The following is a 26,093-nucleotide window of genomic DNA, read 5'->3' as shown; positions in this document are numbered from 1 at the left end:
TTTATTAGTGACCCATGTAAATGCTTAACGTGAAAACTTAAACACCTAGTCTTATAAAAGTTACAAATCTTAAGGCACAAGTCCTAAATCAAAAGTCTTATAAATGTTACAAGTCCTAATTCTAAGTATCACTGCAAATTTAGATAATCTAGAAAATCTTTTGTTTTTTAAGGTGAACTAGATTTTAAATATAAATCCTAGGTGTCTTTTCTTATGCTTACTTGAAGATAAATGTATTTAAGCATAAAAATAATATTATGAGAACAAAGGAATCACTGAATAATGAAATGGAAATTATTTTTACACTGATTAAATATTGAGGGAGACAGTTTATTTTTCCAGGGCTTTACCTGCTGGAAATGACCACCGTGGATAATGGCTATATTCATTTCAAATGTTATGCTCCACATTTGCAACTCAGTCATTTAATAGGGCATAGATAAAGCAGCTTTTTATTATTCAGTTTATATATATATATATGTATATTCCAAAATTCAAAAGGTCATCAACTGTTTGTTAAATTAACTCTATAATCATGATTTCAAATAAGAAATAAAAAGGAAAAATTAAAACACTGTCTTAGGGTGCCAGTTCCATTTTATTTTTATTTATTTTATTTTTTAATTTTTTGACCGTAGTGGGGCTTTTTTTTTTTTTTCATTAAAACATCCCTTTATTGACTGTGCAGATATTACAATTCACATTTCACTTTATCTACTGAGTAGAAAAGCATTTATTCTTTCATTAAAAAGTTAAGCCCTTCAGGGCAGCAGAGGAATGCAAGCCTTCTTCCTATAAATGACACTGTCCAGTGCATGTGAAGTGTTTACACATTAATAAAAAAGGAAAAATGAATCCAACAAATGCATCTCTCCCACCTTCCATCATCCCCCTCTCTGCCAATACACTCCTCTTATTTTATAAAATGCCCATAAGTAAAGAGTTCCCACATGGGTTCTTCCATTAATCAGAAGAGGAATGGCAACACTTCTGTGTCACCACTAAGTTCAGAACATCCTTAGGTTTCTGTGAAAGTGACAAAAGGAATATGAAGTCATTATCTCAGGAAGATGCCTTGTGACAGAGGGTAGAAAATCATGGAGGCAATTGGTCAGTCTCTAGAATCTTGCGCAAGTTTCAGGAGCTGTTTTTCAAGTTTTGAGGTGTTTACTCGATGCATCATCAGAAACTGGCCATTCAAATGAAACACAGGAATGTCAAATTTATACCTTTCATACCAAGCAGAGTTTTCTGGAAGTGTGATGTCCACCTCCCTGTTTTTATAAGGCTCAAGTACTTCCTTGGCTTCATCACAAAGGGGGCATGGATCCTTTGTGAATAAGGTTAGCACAGGCAGTCTAGTCTTAGAGGCAGAGAGATTTCGCAAGGAGTGTCTAAAGGAGGATTTGGCAAGTTGCATGCTATTTCCTTGAAACCAGAACATTTTAATTCTGCAGATTTTGCCAGTGTTCTGATGATTCTCCTAAAAGTGGAGGTACCCTGAGATGGTTTTTAGTCACAGTGATAGCTTATCTTATTGGCAAACATCCAAAAATATTGAGCCCTGAGTTGAGACTGAAGTATTAGGTTTAAAAAAAAATTACATTCACAATGGAAATCTGCTTCGGTATTTCCTCCATGAGAAAACACAGCATGTAGTCTTGGTTGCACAGAAGTCCAGCTTAGGTGGAAAATGTACTAGAAGTGCTGGGATACCACATCCTAGACACCATCTCTACGCTTCAGGAACAGAATTCTTGGATCATGCTAGACCATACTGTGGATTTTTTTTTTTTTTTCATTTTTCTTTTATTATTACCCTCAGGTCTCAAGTTTGCAAGGCAGGTGCTGTACCATCTGAGCCACAACTCCAGCCCTCATTTTATTTTCTAAATTTATTTTAGAAAAATCATCTTTATGAGTCATATGCATAGGCTAGTATTTTGCACAATCGACTCAATAAGTGGTTTGAGAAGGTTTTCTTTTTTTTTTTTCATTTTTCTTTTATTATTCATATGTGCATACAAGGCTTGGTTCATTTCTCCCCCCTGCCCCCACCCCCTCCCTTACCACCCACTCCACCCCCTCCCGCTCCCCCGCCCAATACCCAGCAGAAACTACTTTGCCCTTATCTCTAATTTTGTTGTAGAGAGAGTATAAGCAATAATAGGAAGGAACAAGGGGTTTTGCTGGTTGAGATAAGGATAGCTATACAGGGCATTGACTCACATTGATTTCCTGTGCGTGGGTGTTACCTTCTAGGTTAATTCTTTTTGATCTAACCTTTTCTCTAGTTCCTGGTCCCCTTTTCCTATTGGCCTCAGTTGCTTTAAGGTATCTGCTTTAGTTTCTCTGCATTAAGGGCAAAAAATGCTAGCTAGTTTTTTAGGTGTCTTACCTAGCCTCACCCCTCCCTTGTGTGCTCTCGCTTTTATCATGTGCTCATAGTCCAATCCCCTTGTGTTTGCCCTTGATCTAATGTCCACATATGAGGGAGAACATACGATTTTTGGTCTTTTGGACCAGGCTAACCTCACTCAGAATGATGTTCTACAATTCCATCCATTTACCAGCGAATGATAACATTTCGTTCTTCTTCATGGCTGCATAAAATTCCATTGTGTATAGATACCACATTTTCTTAATCCATTCGTCAGTGCTGGGGCATCTTGGCTGTTTCCATAACTTGGCTATTGTGAATAGTGCCGCAATAAACATGGATGTGCAGGTGCCTCTGGAGTAACAGTGTTTTGGGTATATCCCCAAGAGTGGTATTGCTGGATCAAATGGTAGATCGATGTCCAGCTTTTTAAGTAGCCTCCAAATTTTTTTCCAGAGTGGTTGTACTAGTCTACATTCCCACCAACAGTGTAAGAAGGTTCCTTTTTCCCCCGCATCCTCGCCAACACCTGTTGTTGGTGGTGTTGCTGATGATGGCTATTCTAACAGGGGTGAGGTGGAATCTTAGTGTGGTTTTAATTTGCATTTCCTTTATTGCTAGAGATGGTGAGCATTTTTTCATGTGTTTTCTGGCCATTTGAATTTCTTCTTTTGAGAAAGTTCTGTTTAGTTCACATGTCCATTTCTTTATTGGTTCATTAGTTTTGGGAGAATTTAGTTTTTTAAGTTCCCTGTATATTCTGGTTATCAGTTCTTTGTCTGATGTGTAGCTGGCAAATATTTTCTCCCACTCTGTGGGTGTTCTCTTCAGTTTAGAGACCATTTCTTTTGATGTACAGAAGCTTTTTAGTTTTATGAGGTCCCATTTATCTATGCTATCTCTTAGTTGCTGTGCTGCTGGGGTTTCATTGAGAAAGTTCTTACCTATACCTACTAACTCCAGAGTATTTCCTACTCTTTCTTGTATCAACTTAAGAGTTTGGGGTCTGATATTAAGATCCTTGATCCATTTTGAGTTAATCTTGGTATAGGGTGATATACATGGATCTAGTTTCAGTTTTTTGCAGACTGCTAACCAGTTTTCCCAGCAGTTTTTGTTGAAGAGGCTGCTATTTCTCCATCGTATATTTTTAGCTCCTTTGTCAAAGATAAGTTGCTCATAGTTGTGTGGCTTCATGTCTGGATCCTCTATTCTGTTCCACTGGCCTTCATGTCTGTTTTTGTGCCAGTACCATGCTGTTTTTATTGTTATTGCTTTGTAATATAGTTTGAAGTCAGGTATTGTGATACCTCCTGCATTGTTCTTTTGACTGAGTATTGCCTTGGCTATTCGTGGCCTCTTGTGTTTCCATATAAATTTCACAGTAGATTTTTCAATCTCTTTAATGAATGTCATTGGAATTTTGATGGGAATTGCATTAAACTTGTAGATTACTTTGGGGAGTATCGACATTTTTACTATGTTGATTCTACCAATCCATGAGCATGGGAGATCTCTCCACTTTCTATAGTCTTCCTCAATCTCTTTCTTCAGAAGTGTATAGTTTTCCTTGTAGAGGTCTTTCACATCTTTTGTTAGGTTTACACCTAGGTATTTGATTTTGTTTGAGGCTATTGTAAATGGAATTGTTTTCATACATTCTTTTTCCGTTTGCTCATTGTTAGTGTATAGAAATGCTAATGATTTTTCTATGTTGATTTTATATCCTGCTACCTTGCTATAAGCTATTGATGATGTCTAGAAGCTTCTGAGTAGAGTGTTTTGGGTCTTTAAGGTATAGGATCATGTCATCTACAAATAGGGATATTTTGACAGTTTCTTTACCTATTTGTATTCCTTTTATTCCTTCTTCTTGCCTAATTGCTCTGGCTAGGAATTCCAGTACTATGTTGAATAGGAGTGGAGATAGTGGGCATCCTTGTCTGGTTCCTGATTTTAGAGGGAATGGTTTTAGTTTTTCTCCATTAAGTATAATGCTGGCTGTAGGTTTGTCATATATAGCTTTTATAATATTGAGGTACTTTCCTTCTATTCCTAGTTTTCTTAGAGCTTTTATCATGAAATGATGTTGGATCTTATCAAAGGCTTTTTCTGCATCTATTGAGATGATCAAGTGTTTTTTGTCTTTGCTTCTGTTAATGTGGTTTATTACGTTTATTGATTTTCATATGTTGAACCACCCCTGCATCCCTGGGATGAAGCCTACTTGGTTGTGGTGAATAATGTTTTTGATGTGTTGCTGAATTCGATTTGCCATTATTTTGTTGAGGATTTTTGCATCAATGTTCATTAAGGAGATTGGCTTATAGTTCTCCTTTTTGGAGGTGTCTTTGCCTGGTTTTGGGATAAGTGTTATACTGGCTTCATAAAATGTGTTTGGCAGTTTTCCTTCCCTTTCTATTTCATGGAACAGTTTAAGGAGGGTTGGTATCAGTTCTTCTTTAAAGGTCTGATAGAATTCAGCAGAGAATCCATCAGGTCCTGGACTTTTCTTTTAGGGGAGACTCTTGATTGCTGCTTCAATTTCATTTTGTATTATAGGTCTATTCAGGTGATTAATTTCCTCTTGGTTCAGTTTTGGATGATCATATGTATCTAGAAATCTGTCCATTTCTTTTAGATTTTCAAATTTATTTGAATATAGGTTCTCAAAGTAGTCTCTGATGATTCCCTGGACTTCCATGGTGTTTGTTGTTATCTCCCCTTTTGCTTTCCTAATTCTACTAATTTGGGTTTTTTCTCTCCTCATTTTAGTCAGGTTTGCCAGGGGTCTATCGATCTTGTTTATTTTTTCAAAGAACCAACTTTTTGTTTCATTAATTCTTTGTATGGTTTTTTTGGTTTCTATTTCGTTGATTTCAGCTCTTATTTTTATTATTTCTCTCCTTCTATTTGTTTTGAGATTTGCTTGTTCTTGTTTTTCTAGGAGTTTGAGATGTATCATTAGGTCATTGATTTGGGATCTTTCAATCTTTTTAATATATGCACTCATGGCTATAAACTTTCCTCTCAAGACTGCCTTAGCTGTGTCCCATAGGTTCTGGTAGGTTGTGTTTTCATTTTCATTGACTTCTAGGAACTTTTTAATTTCCTCTTTTATTGCATTGATGATCCATTCTTCATTAAGTAATGAGTTATTTAGTTTCCAGCTGTTTGCATGTTTTTTGTCTTTACTTTTGTTGTTGAGTTCTACTTTTACTGCATTGTGGTCAGATAGTATGCATGGTATTATTTCTATTTTCTTATATTTGCTGAGGCTTGCTTTGTGCCCTAGGATATGATCTATTTTGGAGAAGGTTCCATGGGCTGCTGAGAAGAATGTATATTGTGTAGAGGTTGGATGAAATGTTCTGTAGACATCTACTAGGTCCACTTGATCTATTGCATATTTTAGATCTTGGATTTCTTTATTGAGTTTTTGTTTGGATGACCTATCTATTGATGATAATGGAGTGTTAAAGTCTCCCACAACCACTGTGTTGGCGTTTATATATGCTTTTAGGTCTTTCAGGGTATGTTTGATGAAATTGGGTGCGTTGACATTGGGTGCGTACAGGTTGATGATTATTATTTCCTTTTGGTCTATTTCCCCTTTTATTAGTATGGAATGTCCTTCTTTATCTCATTTGATCAATGTAGGTTTGAAGTCTACTTTGTCAGAGATAAGTATTGCTACTCCTGCTTGTTTTTGGGGGCCATTGGCTTGGTAAATCTTCTTCCAGCCTTTCATCCTAAGCATATGCTTATTTCTGTCGGTGAGATGAGTCTCCTGTAAGCAACAAATTGTTGGATCTTCTTTTTTAATCCATTTTGTCAAACGGTGTCTTTTGATGGGTGAATTAAGTCCATTAACATTAAGTGTTAGTACTGATAGGTATGTGGTGATTCCTGCCATTTAGTTGTCTTAGTTGTTTGAAGGTTTGATTGTGTGTACCTAACTTGATGTTACTCTCTACTGTCTTGCTTTTTCTTATCCTGTGGTTTGGTGCTGCCTGCCTTTTCATGGTTAAGTTGGGTGTCACTTTCTGTGTGCAGGATCCCTTGCAGAATCTTTTGTAATGGTGGCTTTGTGGTCACATATTGTTTTAGTTTCTGCTTATCATGGAAGACTTTTATTGCTCCATCTATTTTGAATGATAGCTTTGCTGGGTAGAGTATCCTGGGGTTGAAGTTATTTTCATTCAGTGCCCGGAAGATCTCACCCCACGCTCTTCTTGCTTTTAATGTTTCTGTTGAGAAGTCTGCTGTGATTTTGATGGGTTTACCTTTGTATGTTACTTGTTTTTTCTCTCTTACAGCCTTCAATATTCTTTCCTTAGTTTCTGAACTTGTTGTTTTAATGATGATATGTCGTGGAGTAGTTCTATTTTGATCTGGTCTGTTTGGTGTTCTGGAGGCCTCTTGCATTTGTATGGGAATATCTTTCTCTAGATTTGGGAAATTTTCCGTTATTATTTTGTTGAATATATTATGCATTCCCTTCGCTCGCACCTCTTCTCCTTCTTTGATGCCCATGATTCTCAAGTTTCGCCTTTTGATGGAGTCAGTGAGTTCTTGCATTTTCTTTTCACAGGTCTTGAGTTGTTTAATTAATAGTTCTTCAGTTTTTCCTTTAATTACCATTTCATCTTCAAGTTCTGGGATTCTGTCTTCTGTTTGTTCTATTCTGCTGGATTGGCCTTCCGTTTTGTTTTGCAGTTCTGTTTCGTTCTTTTTTCTGAGGTTTTCCATATCCTGGCAGTTTTCTTCTTTTTTGTTGTCTATTTTTGTCCTGAGTTCATTTATCCATTTATTCATTGTGTTCTCTCTTTCACTTTGGTGTTTATACAGTGCTTCTATGGTGTCCTTTATTTCTTCTTTTGCTTTTTCAAATTCTCTATTTTTATTGTCTTGGAATTTCTTGAGTGTCTCCTGTACATTTTGGTTGACCCTATCCAGTATCATCTCCATAAAATTCTCATTGAGTACTTGTAGTATGTCTTCTTTTAAATTATTCTTGTGGGCTTCATTGGGTCCTTTGGCATAGTTTATCTTCATTTTGTTGGAGTCTGGATCTGAGTTTCTGTTCTCTTCATTCCCCTCTGGTTCCTGTACTAATTTTTTGCTGTGGGGAAACTGGTTTCCCTGTTTTTTTCTGTCTTCCCATCATTGTCCTTGGTGTTGTTACTGTCCCTGTACCATGTGTAATTAAGTATTTTCTAGCTTGTAATAATAACAATGGTAATATTGAGAATGGAAGAGTGAGCTGAGATGGAAAGCAAGAAGTTAAAGAAAAGGGGAAAACAAATATACAGACAAGAGGGAGAAAGCAGAACAAGGTATCAGACAAGAGAGTTTCAAAGGTATAAACAGGGAGTGTTAGTGTACTAATCGACAGTAAACTGAACAGACAATAGAGAGACAGAGAGAGGATTGAAAATCAAAGATAAAAAAAATAAAAAATAAGTATATGAAAGTAATATCTATTTATAAAAATGAATTAAAATAAAATGGAAAATAGAAAATTAAAAAAAAAAAAAACAAAAAACTTCCAAGTTTATATGCAATGCAATTTCAGTCTTAATAATTTGGATGTCCGTCTCAATCTCCAGTCCTGGAGATGGTTCCTCAGATGTTGTTCTGTAGTTGTCTCATCAAAGGGGATGCATAAAGTAGAACAAAACTACACTCACACACACACAGAAGAAGAAGAAAAAAAAAAAAAAAAAAAAGCCCCACCAAGTGTCCCCAGTTCAAATGCAATACAGTTTCAGTAAGTTTTTCGGCTTGCAGGTGTAATTCGGTTGTTCTCTCATCATAGGTAGGGAGAAAAAGAAAAAAAAGCGTCTGGAGGCAGTTCTGAGAGTGGTATCTGCAACTGTGGCTTGCCTGCCTGCTGCTCTCAGCCTGTAGCTGGCGGCGTTATTTATGCAGATCTCTGGGGTGAGCTAGCACTCACCTGGTCCCACAGGCTTTGTTTGCTCAGAGTTCTCCTGTGCGGGGGGGCCTCTGCTACAGGCTTTCCCCTTTCCAAGCACTGGGAAAGGTGACACTGCCCCGCGTTGTCAGGCCTATGTGTTTATTTACAGTTCACGTGGGAAGTGGGTCTTCCCTCCTCTCACAAGCGTCCCTGCTCCTGGTTGTTGGGCGCGCCCTGCTCCCGCCAGAGCCTCTCTGGCCCTCCCGGCTTGTTTATTTACAGTCCCGGGAAGGATTCCCTTCCCCCAATCTTCAGCACTCAGGGCGCCCCACCCTCTTTCCAGCGTGTCTTAACTGTTCTTATTGCTTATTACTCAGTTTCTCTTTTTTTCCCGGGTGGAGGTCAGTCTGTCCAGGGGGCTAAGCTGCTCTGGCCCAGGCTTGTCTGTGGGGCTACTGCGGTACTGCGAAGCTCACCTGGTCCGCGTCTTCCCAAGCCGTATGGGCGCCGGCCACTGGCGGCCCCGGGGGCCCTCCTCGGTTCTCCGTTTAACATGAAGTGGAGATTCTCTGTGCTGGCTGGAGATGTGGAGGAGTCAAAGTTATGCCTTTTCTCGGTGATTATGCCTGCAAAGTGTGTCTCCAGCGTCTCTCCAAGATTTCACTATAGGAGGGTCACTTTCTGCTTCCTACCTCTAGCCACCATCTTGGAATTCTGAGAAGGTTTTTAAAAGACAGAACTCAACTTGAATTCTGAAAAAACAGCTCTTGCTTATATTTATCTCTGCACTTCTTTGTGAAAATAATTTGTACCTAAGATTCTCCAAGTGTGGTCCCTGGACCAACAGCATCTATATTGTCTAGGTTACTGTCAGAAATGCAGATTCTCAGATCCTACCCCAGACCTGCTGATTGGAAGCTAGTAGATGGATCAAACGAGGGATCAGACATGTTTAACATGTCTTCCAGATAACTCTAATGCTTGCTATGTTTAACATGTCTTCCAGGTAACTCTAATGCTATGTTTGAGAACCACTGATTGTTTGAAGCTTTGTAGAATTATTTGATACTATGTGGTCAAATTCTGATGGAATGGATCTAGGAGACACCTCTGCTTCTATTGTAATTACAGTGGTCAGAGACCTTGGTTCAAAAAGTAGACATGTGCCTGGCAGAGAATCCTCACTGCTGTGTTTTTCCATTTATAGAAAGGAATGAATAGTATCTCCTTCTTTATAGTATCAAGCTAGATTTCCTCCAGGGCCTAGAACTCATATTGATAGAACAATGTTTACCTCAGTAGTTCAATCAAACTCTCCATCCTCAAAAAAGAGAGAAATATCCTAGAAGAGACTTCTGCAGAGAAGAGAGAGTGAGGAGGCTGCTAGTGGCTGCTGCAGAACCTGAGCTCCGTAGAGACAGCGTATGGCAGGAAACACTCTGAAGGCCACTGGGCGAGTCTGCATTGCTGAGGAAAAACAAACATGCAGAAAGGAGATCCTAAGAAGCTGAAAGACAAAATGTCCATTTATGCATTCTTTGTGCAGACTTTCCAGGAGGAGCATGAGGAAAAATTGAAGTATCAGTCAACTTTCTGAGCTTTCTAAAAAGTGCTCAGAGAGGTGGAGTGCCATGTCTGCTAGAGAAAAGGGAAAATGTGAAGACATGACAAAGATGAACAAGACCTGTTATGAAAGAGAAATGAAACCTAAATTCCTCCTAAAAGGGAAACAACAAATTTTAAGGATACACATGCACCCAGGAGGCTTCCTTCAGGTTGTTCCCTGGTTTGTTCTGAGTATCACCTCCAAATCAAAGGATAACATCCAGACCTATCCATTGATGATGTAAAGAAACTGAGAGAGAGGTAGAACAACTCCCATGCAGGTGACAAGCAGCTGAGCTGAAAGACAAATGAGAAAAAGATGCACCTGTCTACCAAGTTGCAGGTAAGTCTGATGTAGCAAAAAGGGAATTATCAAGACCAAAGAGAGCATGAAAAAGAAAGAAGATGAGGAAGATGAAGATGATGAAGAAAATGATTATGGATAAGTTGGTTCTAGTGCAGTTTTTTTCTAGTCTATAAAACATTTAACCCTCCCCCCATACAAAATTTGCTCCTTTTAAATAAAAATATTGAAATGTAAGGCTGTGTAAGTTCTGTTGTTAAACTGTACAGTGTCTTTTTGTATAGTTAACATGCTTCCAAACATATCTTTAGATAACCCTATCCTGATAGTATTCTTCAATAACCACTAAATTGCTTGGTTGGCAAGGAAATTCCAAGCTGGTTCTTGTTGGTACACAGCATAAATTAGTTAGATATGGGGATAGTATATTTTCATCTTCAGTGTGTCTGATGCAGCTTATATGAAGCAATTATTCTGTTTACTCCGTGTTGCTCTGTAATTGCAAAAAAGATGTTGTAGCTGTTTTGTTGATACTCTGAATTCGTCTAAGTAAATAAAACTTTTTATTAAAAAGGAGACCTCTGAAGATGAGAAAATTCTCACTCCTTAATGGATTGCATGAAATAGCTTAGTGACCTAAATTTGTGCAGCTGGCAGGAGCCTAGAGTACTTGCTTTATTTCATTGCGTTCCAAAGAATTATTCTGCCCAACTATGAGAGATTTTGATTTTAAAAGCTTCCAAAGACAAAGATAATCTCAATTGGTATTGCAGGCTGAAAACATAGGCTGAGGAAGAAGGGAACAATCAAAGGCATTTCTGCACGTCTTCCAGTATTGTGCAAACATGAGACTGGAAGAATATGACTCTTGGCACACCAAGAAGTTTCTCAGCACACTGAGCACACATGAAAGCAGAATGTTCTGGTTTGTCCACTTTCTCGGAAGCTTTAAAGGAAGGGCTTTAATAAGTAACAAATAAGTCGAACAGTGTTTTTCAAGTCACTTCTTGTTTTGCTCATTCGGATAAACATCCATCATTGCTACACGCTTTTGAGGAGAAACAAGGACTCGGGCTGCGGTTCCAGAAACCCAGCCCTCTGGCTCCTAACACACTCTCATTTCTGGTGGGCTGTTCTTTCCCGGCTCTGATCAATAACAAATTGGATTAATCAACTTGTTACTAAACTCAAAATTTAATAGCTGTAAACACCACAAAAATGCAATTTTGCATTTCCTATGCCATTTGATATATTAGAATAACATAGCAATCCAAATGCTGGCTGAAGAATTTTTCATGGTTGATATCAGTTAACAAATACATTTTGTTATTCCAAATACCCCTAGCTAAGCCATAGCCTGGAAGCAGATAACCCTTCAGGACTCATGAGAAGGCCTTGCCTAAATCAATACTGACTTAGTCCAACCCAGATCTCTTTAGACTGAGTATTAGAGAAAGGGAAATCCTTGGAATTGGTTCATTAGCCTCCACCCCAGATGTGTGTGTGTGTGTGCTTTGATTTCATATTTTACCCATGGTTTCAAGACTGTTAAACAGGCTCAAACTTTTAAAGTACAAGTATAATGTCAAATAATGCTCAAATGTACTTTTAATAGTAGGATTATCACTATTACTTAAGGATTGTCCTTGCTCTAAATATCATAGGCACTTTCAACTCAAGAACTATTACTTGTGATTGATATATGTAAGTATTGTAATTTGGTAAAATACAAGTACACTTTGATTGCTTAAGATTTATTGTTTTTGCTATCAGGGAACTCCTGAGAGCATTTTTCCTTATTTTTTAGATCTGATACTTAAAACTTTAAACCTGGAACTTTAGATATAAGCTGTATTGTTCACCTGCTGTTTGGGGTAGTGTCCGGACAAGCTGACCATTCCTGAGCCAAGGCAGCTCTCCTGTAGACTGTTTCTGAGAAACAAGAATCTATTATTATAAGAGGCTCATAATGAGCCTGTGACTTTCTGTGGAGGGAGAGAGAAGAAGAAAATTCTATTTCTGTTTCACACCTAAGGAAACAAGCACAAGCATCACAAGAGGACACAGGATTGAAATTATGGAGTAAGGATTTTGATTTCCATCCTTAAGGTAGACTAGCTTTCCAAATTAGTGTCTCTTAAAGATGTCACGATTTTTTTCCTAAATTGTGTGAGAAAGATAAAACAAGTCCTCTATCCCACTACTGTCCAGCACAAAGGTAATGTGAGCCATATGGGTAATTTTTTGTTTTGTTTTTATTAGTGTATATTACTTGTACAAAGGGGTTTCATTGTGATATTTCCATTCATGCATATAATATACTTTGACCAAATTCACCCATTCTATTACTCTTTCTTATCTCCTCTCTTTTAAAACAATTTTAGTGGGGTTCATTATTCTATTTTCACCTGTGCACATGAAGTTCTTCAATCATATTCACATTTTTTCACTCTCACTTTTGTCCCTGTCTCACTGGTTTCTAACCCCAAACAGTCCCTGTTTTACTCTTATGTCATTCTTTTTTTTTTTTGAAGGCTAGATTCCACATGTGAGAGAGAAAATGTGATATTTGTCTTTCTCAGTCTGGTTTATTTCACTTAACATGCTGATTTCCATTTCCATCCATTTTCCCACAAGTGACATAATTTCACTCTTCTTTGTAGCTGAATAACACTAAATTGTGTGTATACACAAATGCAATGAAGTGGAAAATTAATAAAATACTCTAGTTACTTCATTACAAATATTTATATGTGTATAGAAAACAAGATCAAGATCTTTTTCCAGTCGAACTATCGACTATATAAAAGCTATTTTCAGCACTTTCCTCTGAAGATTTGAGGACGAATGCTTTATTTACATGTTGATTAAAAGGAGGAATTGCATATTAAAAGTAAGTTCTTTGGAAGTGAATATTAACTCCTTAAGAGAACAGCTGTGAAAGTAGTTTTGAAAATTTCCCTTAAAAAATTGAAAACAATCTCTCTCCTTAAACCTATGACATTAATCCCCATTTGATAAATGATTTCAAAGGGACACCAAGTTCATGATCTAAGTATGTATAAATAAAGAACTGAATGTATTACTGTCTTAGCATAATATGGAAAACCAGAAGGATGACATAAAATAAATAAATAAAAAGAAAGAAAAAAAGGAAGAAAAAAAGAAGAAATGAATTAACACACATCTTTTAGTTATGAAAGTTTAATTCTGCAGGCTTCCCATAGAGGGAATACAGGGAAGATGGAAGAAGTATATTCCTATAAATTTTTTAGTATTCTGGTTGTATTTCAACAGCATACTATAGCAAAATTACAAAATTATTGCTTGCTCTCAGAAGAGCAATGTCTCAGATAAGTATCTTATGACTTTAAATAATGTAGATTGCATATAAAATAATTAAATCTTAGTGCAAAAGAGTTTTCAGTGATTCCTCATTTTAAGGGAATAATGCTGACAGTGGATTTTAATTGGTTGGTGCTCCTTTATTTTAAAATAGTTTATCTTCTTTCTTTTCCTTGAATCATAAAACACATGAAAATGATTTGGTTTTCCTCTCTTTCCCTCTAGTTCATTTTCTTTTATGATCTCCATATTTCCCTCTAGTTCATTTTCTTTTATGATCTCCATATCTATGTAGAGAGATACATTAAAAAAACTGTTATAAAAACTCAACTGAGGGTATATATACCTACTAGTCTGTACTACAGCATTGTTCATCTTTGACCTGGTATATCAATTCCTTTGGTGAATAAATGCCCTTGGTCATCTCTTTATAAAAGGGTTTTAGTAAGAGGACTTGCAATATGGAGACTGATTTGTCCTCACACTCCCTGCCCCAGGATAAAGATCAAGCTAATTAGTAGATTAGAGCAGTTACATAAAAATACGAAAATATATCAAATTCCTCCTTATCTTTCTTACTTCATTAAACTTTTTGAATTTTCCTAGAGTTCATACAGGCATTTTTGTGCTCTCTTTAACTTGATTAATGTTTGTTATAATCATATTTTTTAAATTCTTTGAGGTTTTATCCACTTCACTATCATTAGTGTTTGTTAACATAAGAGTTGTCGAGTTTTGAAGTCATGTTGCCTTGTTTTTTCATATTTTTTGTATTTCTGTGTTGGGATTTGCACATCTGAGGCTAAGTTGTTTGGAAGTTATAATCACCTGTAATCTTTCAGTTGAAATATTCTCAATGTACAGGTAGTATTTTATAGTAGCTGGATTGAGGTGTTATTCCTCACCACTGGGATGGCGTTATAACTCACTAGCCAAGCATTTGCCCATGAGCTCAGGGCACTGACCTGATTGAGTAAAACTAACTGGAGTCTCTTGTAGAAGGGTCAGTTATTCATTTCTGATCTTCTTTCACTATAGAAGCTTCTCATTGTGTACTGGTAGCTGCTGCTGATCATGGGAGCTTTATAGCCTGTGGCTGGGCAGGTTCCCATTTGCTCCACAAGCCTTCCAGTTTGTGTACCCAGGGCAACAAGTGTCCAAGCCAAGAGGTGACCCGTGAATGTGTCAGAGAATGGAGGAATGAACAGAGCACCAAGTTCTGCACTGGTTGGGGTAAGAACTGAAGGACTTAGACACTCTGCCTGCTGGTCTTAATGCTTACTGACTCCATCCAACAGTTCACCTTTCCATGGAGAGTAGGAGTTTTTAAAGTCATATGACTGGTAGGATCTGGACTTGGGGGCCTCAGTCCTGTCTTGGCAGCAAATACCAATCAGGATGCAGTTCCTGGTGGCAGATCTCAGTGTTTTCAGATCCTGTCCAGCCATTCACCTCCCTGTGGAGGCAAAGAGGCTGTGGAAGTCACATGACTCACAGGTTCTGGGTTCAGGGCCCTCAGACCAAACTGGCAGGAACATGTCTGGATGCTGTTCCAGGAGGTGGGCCTTAGTCTTTCAGACTCCACCCAGCAGTCAACCTCCCTGTTCTGGGAAGGGGGCTATGGAAATCATGTGATTGGGAAGGCCTAGGCTGTGAGCTTTCAGACCCACTAGGCAGCAGATACATACCCAGATGCAGTACCCAGAGATGGGCCTCAGTGTTTTCAGATGCCTCCCTATGGGAGTTCACCTAGGAGTCATCTCCCTGTGGGGAGGAGGAAGCTATGGATATCACATGATTAAGAGGGTCTGGGCTCAGGGCACTTAGATTCACCTAGCAGCCAACATACACAATAAGGATGCAGGCCCCAGAGGTTGAATATTGTGCCATTCACAGGCTCAGTGCTTTGCTTCTGTCTTAACACTTAGATGATGGGACTAGATAGTTTGCAGGGATGGTGGGACCTCTGACCACTACACCCTTCACTACTGAAGCTTTCTAATATCTGTACTCTGCAGGATCACTTTATTCCCTCTCCATGACAACCTCTCATAGCCAGTTCCCACCCAGATATTGTGACAGGGTGTCCCAAGACTCCCTGAGCTGTGAGTACTCCTTGTTTTCAATTCCCCAGAGTATCTCAGTCTATAACAATAGGTCCTCTTTTAACATGGCATTTTGCTATAGTTCTCAGAGATGAAGGGAGCAACAGAATCTTTCTTCACTGAGGCTGGTCTTCCACACTGGAGCAGTCACTATCTCACCAAATTCCCCCACTGTGTTTAAAGCTTATGTGGGGGAATGCAGGCTTATTGTGCCGATAAAATTACTTATCTGTCACCAATGCCATTTGGTTTACTCTGTGATTGCATCTTCAGCTTCCTCTCCCTCTCCTGGAAGGGAATGGGGCCTTGAACTGTTGGCTGCTTTTTCTCTGTTGCCTCAGTTTCTCTGCCTTTCTGCTGTCCTGTTACCTCTCTCATGATTCCCATGCTCTTCCTCTCTTTCTTCAGAATGTAGTCTCTCCTGTGGTGTCTTGTTCTTCTCATTCATGGAGTCAAATTGGTGGATGCTGCTTATCTGCCATCTTGCCCTGCCTCTGTTTTTGTTTTGGAACAGAGTCTCATTATATAACCCAGACTGGCCTCAAATTTGAAATCCTCTTGCCTCCATTTCCTGGTTGCTGGGATTGCCACCTATATCCCCATTTCTGGCTCATATATAAGTACTTTAAGGACTTTTAAATGTTTTTGCAACCATATTAAAAAGATTAAAAGAAACAGGTATAATTAAGTTTAATAAAAATATTTTATGTAATTCAATGTATACAAGACATTATGATTTTACCATATAATTATTATAAAAATGAATGAGGTATATTACATACTTTGTGTTTTCATACTACACTTTCAAAAATCACATATGGAAGACTGGCAGAGTGGGCTCAAGTGGTAGAGCACCTGCTTAGAAAGCATGAGGCCTTGAGTACCGCAAAATAAATAAATAAATAAATAAATAAATAATGAATTGAGATGTCTTAAGTATATCTCATTTGGGACTAGCCACATTTCAAATGCTCACAGACATTGGTGGCTTAGTGGCTACCTATTAAACATCACAAGTCTGGAATCTTTTTCTACCCTTACCTGCTCCAACTTTTCCCCATCAAAAGTACAAATGTCTTTTCAGGTATTGAATTCCCTGTCTCAGGAATTATTTGGGTAGAGGTTGAGTGACCACACTTGATGGGAATATTGTAGAATTCTGAATTAAGATGGATATTTGGAAAAGAAATTCCTAAAACTCCCTAAGTTCTGTGATGCTGTAATACTGAAAAAGGAGATATGGAATTATGAGTTTGGAAGGAACCCCTTTCCATATTAAATATGTAATTTCCTCCCATTTTGATTTTGCCTATTCACTACTACCAATATGAATACAATAACTACTTTTAAAGTTTTATATAATTTATAGACCACTCTCATAAATACTCATGTTTATTGATTTACTCAATTATTCAAAGCATACTGAGTCCTTACAATATATTAGTCTCTGTGGCAGGACCTGAAAGAATTAACCACAGCAGGTAAAACAGGTGTGGCCCCTGGGATTAAGGAATAGTCAAGCTGTTTCTTATTTGATGAATAGTTCCTATTCATCTTTATCCATGGGTTCTGGAATTTCTCTCATCTTTGTTAGGTGTAAGTTGCCAACACCCACAAACCTATTTTTTTAATTCATTTATTCATATGTGCATACATTGTTTGGGCCATTTCTCCCCTTACCCCTCTCACTTCCAGGCAGAATCTGTTCTGCCCTTATCTCTAATTTTGTTGAAGAGAGAGTATAAACAATAATAAGAAAGACAAAGTGTTTTTGCTAGTTGAGATAAGGATAGCTATACAGAGAGATTCCTAGCATTGCTTCCATGTATAAATGTGTTACATCCCAAGTTGATTCATCTATTGAAAAAGGTCTCATATTGACCTCGGTTGCTTTAAAGTTTCTGTATTAATTCCTCTGCAGTGAGGATATCAAGTACTATCATCTTTTGGGTTTCTTCCCTATCCCCATACCTACCGTGTGTGCTCTCCCCTTATCATGTGACCCAAGTCCAACCACATTGCTGTATTTGCCCTAGATCTAAAGTCTGCATATGAGGGAGAACATATGATTTTTGGTCTTCTGAGCCTGGCCGACCTCGCTTAGAATAATGTTCTCCAGTTCCATCCATTTACTTGCAAATGATAAGATTTCATTCTTCTTCATGGCTGAGTAGAATTCCATTGTGTATAAATACCACATTTTCTTAATCCATTTGTCAGTAGTGGGGCATCTTGGCTGTTTCCATAACTTGGCTATTGTGAATAGTGCTGCAATAAACATGGGTGTGCAAGTGCCTCTGGAGTAACCTGTGTCACTTTCCTGTGGATATATCCACAGGAGTGGGATTGCTGGATCATATGGCAGATCTATGTTTAGATTTTTAAGAGCCTCCAAATTTTTTTCCAGAGTGGTTGCACTAGTTTGCATTCCCACCAGCAGTGTACAAAGGGTTCCTCTTTCCTCACATTCTCACCAACACCTGTTGTTAATGGTGTTTTGGTGATGGCTGTTTTAACAGGGGTGAGGTGGAATTTGAGTGTGGTTTTGATTTGCATTTCCTTTATGCCTAGAGATGGTGAGCATTTTTTCATGTGTTTTTTGGCCATTTGAATTTCTTCTTTTGAGAAAGTTCTGTTTAGTTCACTTGCCTATTTCTTTATTGGTTCATTAATTTTGGGAGAGTTTAGGTTTTTCAGTTCACTGTATATTCTGGTTATCAGTCCTTTGTCTGATGTATAGCTGGCAAATATTTTCTCCCACTCTGTGGGTGGTCTCTTCAGTTTAGAGACCATTTCTTTTGTTGTGCAGAAGCTTTTTAGTTTTATGAAGCCCCATTTGTCTATACTTTCTCTTAGTTGCTGAGATGCTGGGGTTCTATTGAGGAAGTCTTTGTCTATACCTATTACTTCCAAAGTGTTTCCTACTCTTTCCTGTACCAACTTTAGTGTTTTGGGTCTAATATTAATGTCCTTGATCCATTTTGAGTTAATACTAGTACAGGGTGATAAACATGGATCTAGTTTCAGTTTTTTGCAGACAGTTAACCACTTTTCCCAATAACATTTGTTGAACAGGCTGTCTTTTCTCCATTGTATATTTTTAGCACCTTTGTCAAAAATAAGGTGGGCATAGTTGGGTGGATTCATATCCGGGCCCTCTACTCTGTTCCACTGGTCTTCATGTCTGTTTTTGTGCCAGTATCATGCTGTTTTTACTGCTATTGCTTTGTAATATAGTTTGAAGTTGGGTATTGTGATACCTCCAGCATTGCTCTTTTTGCTGAGTATTGCCTTGGCTATTTGCAGTCTCTCCCACAAACCTGTTGGTATGAAAATAGTGGTTTGACCTTGTCTTCTACTTTAAAAGTCAGTCTATCTCTGAAGAACACTTTTCAGTGGTGAGAAAACTCAAGAGGAGATTCTCTTCATCTGCAATGTGACTAAAGAATTAGAAATAAGGATTTTTTTTCAGCCTAAGGAAAAGTGAAATCTGCTGACATTCAGCTGAATGCATCACATGGAATGTAATTTGTATTAAAAACTCCTTTGCTGTCAGCCAACTGCCAGGTAGACACTTAATCTCTGTTGATTTCTACTATGCCTTTCTGAGCCAGAAGTTCTGGAAAAATTAAAGCCTCTCAACCATGGTTCATCAATTGCAATATTCCTGTTTAAAGGGGGGGGGGGGAAGGGAAGCCAGAAACTTCAAGTGTCAGAAATCTCAATACTTGGGCTTAAGAGAAAAATAAAAAGATTAATGGTGCTAGAAAACCATTTATAGAAGATTTTAAGGATTTGATTATATTTCTGTCTACTAAATTTTAAAATACCTCATCTCACTCTCACATTGTTCTTTAGCATCACACAATATTTAATGAATTTAGTTCCTAAATTCTACTGTGTACAATTTATCTGGAATGTTCTCAAACAACTTCATGTTACCACAAGAGAGCAGCAGAGATTTATAGGTAGTTAATGAGTACCCTAAATACCAATATAGAAGAAAACTTGGCCAACTTGATTTGACCTCATTAATTAAATGTTGAAGAAGAATAAGAGGGAGCTGATTCATAACCAGATTGCTCTCTTGTTATCCTGTCCTTTCTCTAGCCTCTTTCCCCATCGTGTCATCTTTTCTCTTTCTGGGGGAGGGGGAGAGAGAGATAGAGAGAGAGAGAGAGAGAGAGAGAGAGAGAGAGAGAGAGAGAGAGAGATTGAGAAAGAATGTGATTTATGACAATTGGAGGGGGGGATGCTTCTGACTCTGGATCAAAACAGAATTCCATTCCTTCACACTCACCCATGCCATAGCCTACATAATGAAACTAAAGGCAATGAATCAGAAGTTTTAAAAAGCACAGTACTATTTATCTAGATCAGGGGTTAAAACACCATTGTTCACTGGTCAAATCAAGTCTGCTGCCTGATTTTGTAAGTAAAGTTGTATTGGAACATACCCATGCCTGTTTTCCTGTGTTTTGTCTACAGCTGCCTTCATGCATGAATTGAAGAGATGAGTAGTTTTGACCCTCTGAAACTATATGGTTTGCAAAGCCAAAAGATTTTCCTATCTTGCCCTTTATAGAAAAAGTGCTCATCCCTACTCTACATCACATCTGAATTTAAATTTAAATTATAGAAAATTTGGTGAGGCAGAAAGAGTCCTGGATTAGGACTTTATTTTATTTTATTTTTTCATTTCTTTTATTCATATGTGCATACAATGTTTGGGTCATTTCTCCCCCCTTCCCCCACCCCCTCCTTTTTCCCCCACCCCTCCCTCTCCTCCCTAGCCCCTCACTACCAGGCAGAAGCTATTTTGCCCTTATCTCTAATTTTGTTGAAGAGAGAGTATAAACAATAATAGGAAGGATGAAGGGTTTTGCTAGTTGAGATAAGGATAGCTATACAGGGAGTTGACTTGCATTGCTTTCCTGTACATGTGTGTTACATTCTAAATTAAGTCTTCTTGAACTAACCTTTTCTCTAGTTCCTGGTCCCCTTCTCCTATTGGCCTCTGTCGCTTTAAAGTTTCTGCATTAGTTCCTTTGCATTGAGGACATCAAATGCTATCTTGTTTTTTTGGGGTTTCCTGCCTATCCTCAGACCTCCCTTGAGTGCTCTCACTTCATCATGTGATCAAAGTCCAATCCCCTTGTTGTGTTTGCCCTTGATCTAAAGTCCACATATGAGGGAGAACATATGATTTTTGGTTTTCTGGGCCTGGCTAACCTCACTCAGGATGATGTTCTCCATTTCTATCCATTTACCTGCAAATGATAATATTTCATTCTTCTTCATTGCTGAGTACTATTCCATTGTGTATAAATACCACATTTTCTTAACTGGATTAGGACTTTAATAGCTGTTGTACTAGTCCTAAATTTGCTACTTATTAGTTGTGCATTCTTGGGCAAGTGCCTCACATTCTAGTCCTATGTGCCCTCACATGTAAATGACTCTGGGATAAAGTGGAGGGGGAACATTGCAGTTTGTAGTATTTATTCTCCTTTCTAGTTCTAAAGACCAATGACTTTTTCATTTTCTTTGTTTTGACATAATATGATATATGTTACATCATGGAGGTATCATTTTTCTATGTCCCCCATGCTTCAATCTTTCCTTGGGAAAATCTCTCTAGTAGGTAGATAGTAGGTTGGCAAGAATACCCTTACATAAGATCTTTTCCTAATGACTAGTACCAGTTTCCCTGGTGCCTTGACTTGCTCTTGACTCTATTCATGATTTGTGTGCTCTACATAGTACCTTCATTTGAATTCCCTTATTCTCATTTCCAATGCAACTAGAAGCTTGGTTTTTGAAAACTTCCCTCCTGCTGCCTGTACCTACCTTAAAGGGAAACTCCCCTCCATTTCCCTTTTCCCCTTCCTATTTCCCAGGCTCCAGATTTGATGCTATAGGATTTGACAGGTGGGCAAGCTTGTATCTATACATCAGAGAGGTCTAGAGTCAGACCTTCATATCCTTGGAAATTGTCTTAATTTTATTTAAGAGAACCTGAAAAAGGGTGAAGTCAGAGTTTAGATGTCTTACTCTAGCTAAGACTCTATTTTTGTAGTCTACACTTGGAGATCTATAACCTACATTCCCCAACTAGACATTTTTTGACAATCTTTTTATGAGTGTAGGTATTAAATGTCACATTAAATATAAATGCACCTGCAACAATTAAGCTTTTTAATTTTTTGTTAGAATGTCATAGTCTGAACCAGTATTGATTTCCAAAATGTAAGCATGAAGAAAATTATATGAAATTAAATGTAATACCATACACAGTTTGACTATACAGTTTTAGCTTATTATTCTATTTTTAATTTACTTATGGGTTCATTAACTTAAATATTCACTTGGTGGCCTTATTAGTATTAGGAATACAGCAGTGAAGAAAATACAAGATGCTCATTGTAAAAAATTTGGAAGCACAACAAAGTGTAAACAAAGTCTAATTTAGTCTAAGTATTTATAGCAATGCATGCTTCTTTTTCAAAAATGTAAATGTTAATGTAGCTAAAACCTTTCACTATCAAGCCTAATGTTTGCATTTCTTAGCTTGTTCTCTTTTAATTTATAGAATATTCATTAGCTATATGCCTTTTAAGTCATCTGGAAACCATTGATCAGGTTTGCATACCCCACAATTTCAATGTCCGGGAGCGTGTGTAAGAATAATTGTACACAAATGTGGTATTGCTTGTATTATATTAGGGGCCTTGAGGTCTGTGTAATTCTGCACCAAAAAAGGAGGGAGCTCACTTTAATAAACAGACATTATGTATTACATAAACATATGGTCCTTCATAGATGGAGATAATGCTGTTGGCACTCTTAGTCACTGCATCCTTTTTGGAACAACTGACTGGATGAGTCACCACACATGCACACTCCTTGCTAAGCACTTTTCAGGCTCAGAAACATGTGTGGGAAGTTTGGAATCAGGAGAGCTCAGTTCAAACCTCAGCTGTACAACCTCCTAAATGGGTTATGTTGGCTGAATACTTTAACTATTCAAATACCTGTGTCTTCATCTATAAGACAGGTAAAAACATATCAGCCTTTCTTATCTCATAGGATTGCTGAGAAGGAAAATACAATTTGATTGTCTTAATAAATGCCCTTGTACCCAGTGCAAATGGTAGTTGAAACTGGGATTAAGATGAAGACCAGAAGTCAGCATATAACCTCAACACATTGGGATGGACCAAAGAACATGGGGCCTTAGAACTGATTTAGTCAGTAGGATAACCAGCTTTGCCAATCAAAGTTTATTGTATTAGTTAGGGTTCTCTAAACAAACAGAACCAATGGAATATATACATATTAAAGGCATTTAATAGATTAGCTTACACAACTGGAGGCTGGATAGTCCAACAAGGGCTGTTTGCATCTTGGCTAGCCAGAGGATTGCTAGTTGCTCAGTCTAAGAAGCTGGAAGCCTGAGAATAAGGGGGACCAATGATTCAGTCATAGTTGAGGACTGAAGACCTGGAAGCTCCCTGGAGAGTTACTAGTGAGAATCTGTGTGGAAAGACTGAAGAAGCTGGAGTCTGAGGTCCAAGGCAATGACAGTAGCAATAAATATACTTTCTCAGGAAAAATGGAGTTTGCATGCACTGACTGGTTTATTCTTTCCCACTTTGATCCCATCCAGGCCCCCAGCCAATTGGATGGTCCTGCCCACATCAGGGTGAGTTTTTCCCTCTCAACTGCTCTCCCACATGTCTATTGTCTCCAGAAATGCCCTCACAGACACATCCAGAACTAGGTTTTTCTAATCTCCTAGGGATCTCTCAGTCCAGTTGAGTTGAGAGTCAAGGCTATCTATAACATATACGAATTCACTCACACAGACAGATGAGTTCTCACATCTGGGACTGTCCAGAGGAAATGATTCATGGAGGAGATGCAACTGTTATAAAAGAAGCCAACTGAGGAAAAGAGGGAGGGAGACTCTTCTGTTCTTTCTGACCTTCCATCTACTCTCAATACCTTCCGTTGGCTTGATATGGCCATAATCCAGCTGAAATGAGAGCAGATAATAAAGACTGCAGAGCTAGACCCTGAGATAAAAATAAGAGTAGGGGAAAGGTGAGAATTGATCTGAGGATTAAAGACCCAGGGCACTAGCACAAAGATATGTACATCCTTGCAAGACCTTATTTGGTAATTGCCATTAAAAACATATGACTTCCTCCAGAACACTGAACAGACCTGACCAAAACAGAACTACGGCATGACATATTATCATTAAAACAACAAGTACAGAGACAAAAGAAAGAATATTAAAGGCTGTAAGAAAGAAAAAACAAATAACATACAAAGGTAAACCCATCAAAATCACAGCAGACTTCTCAACAGAAACATTAAAAGCAAGAAGAGCATGGAGTGAGATCTTCCAAGCACTGAATGAAAATAACTTCAATTCTAGGATATTCTACCCAGCAAAACTTTCATTCAAAATAGATGGAACAATAAAAGTCTTCCATGATAAGCAGAAACTAAAACAACATATGGCCACCAAGCCACCACTACAAAAGATTCTCCAAGGAATTCTGCACACAAAAAATGAAAGCAAACAAAACCATGAAAGGGTAGGTAATACCAAACTACAGGAGAAGAAAAGGTTAGAAAGTAAAGAGTAACACTGATTCAGCTACACACAATCAAACCCTTAATCAATAAAGACAACTTCATGATAGGGATCACCACGTACTTATCAATACTAATGCTGAATGTTAATGGACTAAATTCCCCCATCAAAAGACACCAATTGGCAAACTGGATTAAAAAGGAAGATCCAACAATCTGCTGCCTACAGGAGACCCACCTCATTGACAGAAGTAAGCACTGGCTGACAGTGAAAGGCAGGAAGAAGATATAACAAGCCAATGGTCCCCAAAAACAGGCAGGGGTAGCAATACTTATCTTGGACAAAATAGACTTCAAACCTACATTGATCAATGAGATAAAGAAGGATACTCCATACTAATAAAAGGGGAAATACACCAAAAGGAAATTACAGTTATCAACCTATATACACCCAATGTCAATGCACCCAATTTCATCAAACATACTCTGAAGGACCTAAAAACATATATAAACTCCAACACAGTGATAGTGGGAGACTTTAATACTCCCCTATCACCAATAGATGGGTCATACAAACAAAAAATAAAGAAACCCAAGAACTAAATCACACCATAGATCAAATGGGCCTAGCTGATGTCTACAGAATACTTCATCCAACTTCTACACAATGCACATTCTTCTCAGCAGCCCATGGAACCTTAAAATCAATCATATCTTAGGGCACAAAGCAAGCCTCAGCAAATATAAGAAAATAGAAATAATCCCATGCATTGTATCTGACTACAATGCATTAAAACTAGAAATCAACAACAAAAACAGCAGTAAAAAATATGAAAACAATTGGAAGCTGAACAACACATTGCTCAATGATGAATGGGTCATTGATGAAATAAAAGAGGAACTTAAAAGGTTCCTGGAAGTTAATGAAAATGAAAACACAACCTACCAGGACCTATGGGACACAGCAAAGGCAGTCCTAAGAGGAAAGTTTATAGCCATGAGTGCATATATTAAAAGGACAAAAAGATCTCAAATCAGTGACCTAATATTACAGTCAAACTCTGAGAAAAACAAGAACAAGCAAAACCCCAAACAAGCAGGAGATAAATAATAAAAAATTAATGAAACAGAGATCACAAAAACCATACCAAGAATCAATGAAACAAAAAGCTGGTTCTTTGAAAGAATAGACAAGATTGACAAGCCCCTGGCAAGTATGACTAAAATGAGGAGGGAAAAGACACAAATTAGTAAAATCAGAAACAAAAAAAGGAGAGGTAACAACAAACACCAAGGAAGTCTAGGGAATCATCAGAGACTACTTTGAGAACTTGTATTCCAGTAAATTGGAAAATCTTGAAGAAGTGGACAAATTTTTAGATACTTATGACCATCCAAAACTGATCCAAGAGGATATTAACCACCTAAACAAATCTATAAAATGTAATTAAATTGAAGTAGCAATAAAAAGTCTCCCAAAAAAGAAAAGTTCAGGACCTGATGGATTCTCAGCTGAATTCTATGTGACCTTCAAAGAAGAACTAATACCAATCCTCCTTAAACTTTTCCATGAAATAGAAAGGGAATGAACACTGACTAACTCATTCTATGAAGCCAGCATTGCACTCATCCCAAAACTGGACAAAGACACATCCAAAAAGGAGAACTATAGGCCAAGCTCCTTAATGAACATCAATGCAAAAATCCTCAGTAAAATAATGGCAAACCAAATCCAACAACATATCAGAAAGATCATTCAACATGACCAAGTTGGCTTCATCCCAGGGATGCAGAGATGGTTCAACATACACAAATCAATAAATGTAA

At 37.8% G+C, this 26,093-nt stretch overlaps 1 pseudogene; it reads right to left on the bottom strand.

Moving 5' to 3' along the window:
* Window positions 1–662: 662 nt before the first annotated feature.
* Window positions 663–1,771, bottom strand: LOC109680152 (glutaredoxin-like protein C5orf63 homolog pseudogene; annotated as a pseudogene).
* Window positions 1,772–26,093: the final 24,322 nt, after the last annotated feature.

Source organism: Castor canadensis, chromosome 5 (assembly GCF_047511655.1).
Source record: "Castor canadensis chromosome 5, mCasCan1.hap1v2, whole genome shotgun sequence".
In the NCBI taxonomy this organism is placed as follows: Eukaryota; Metazoa; Chordata; class Mammalia; order Rodentia; family Castoridae; genus Castor; species Castor canadensis.
This window is presented reverse-complemented; position numbering and strand designations above follow the sequence as displayed.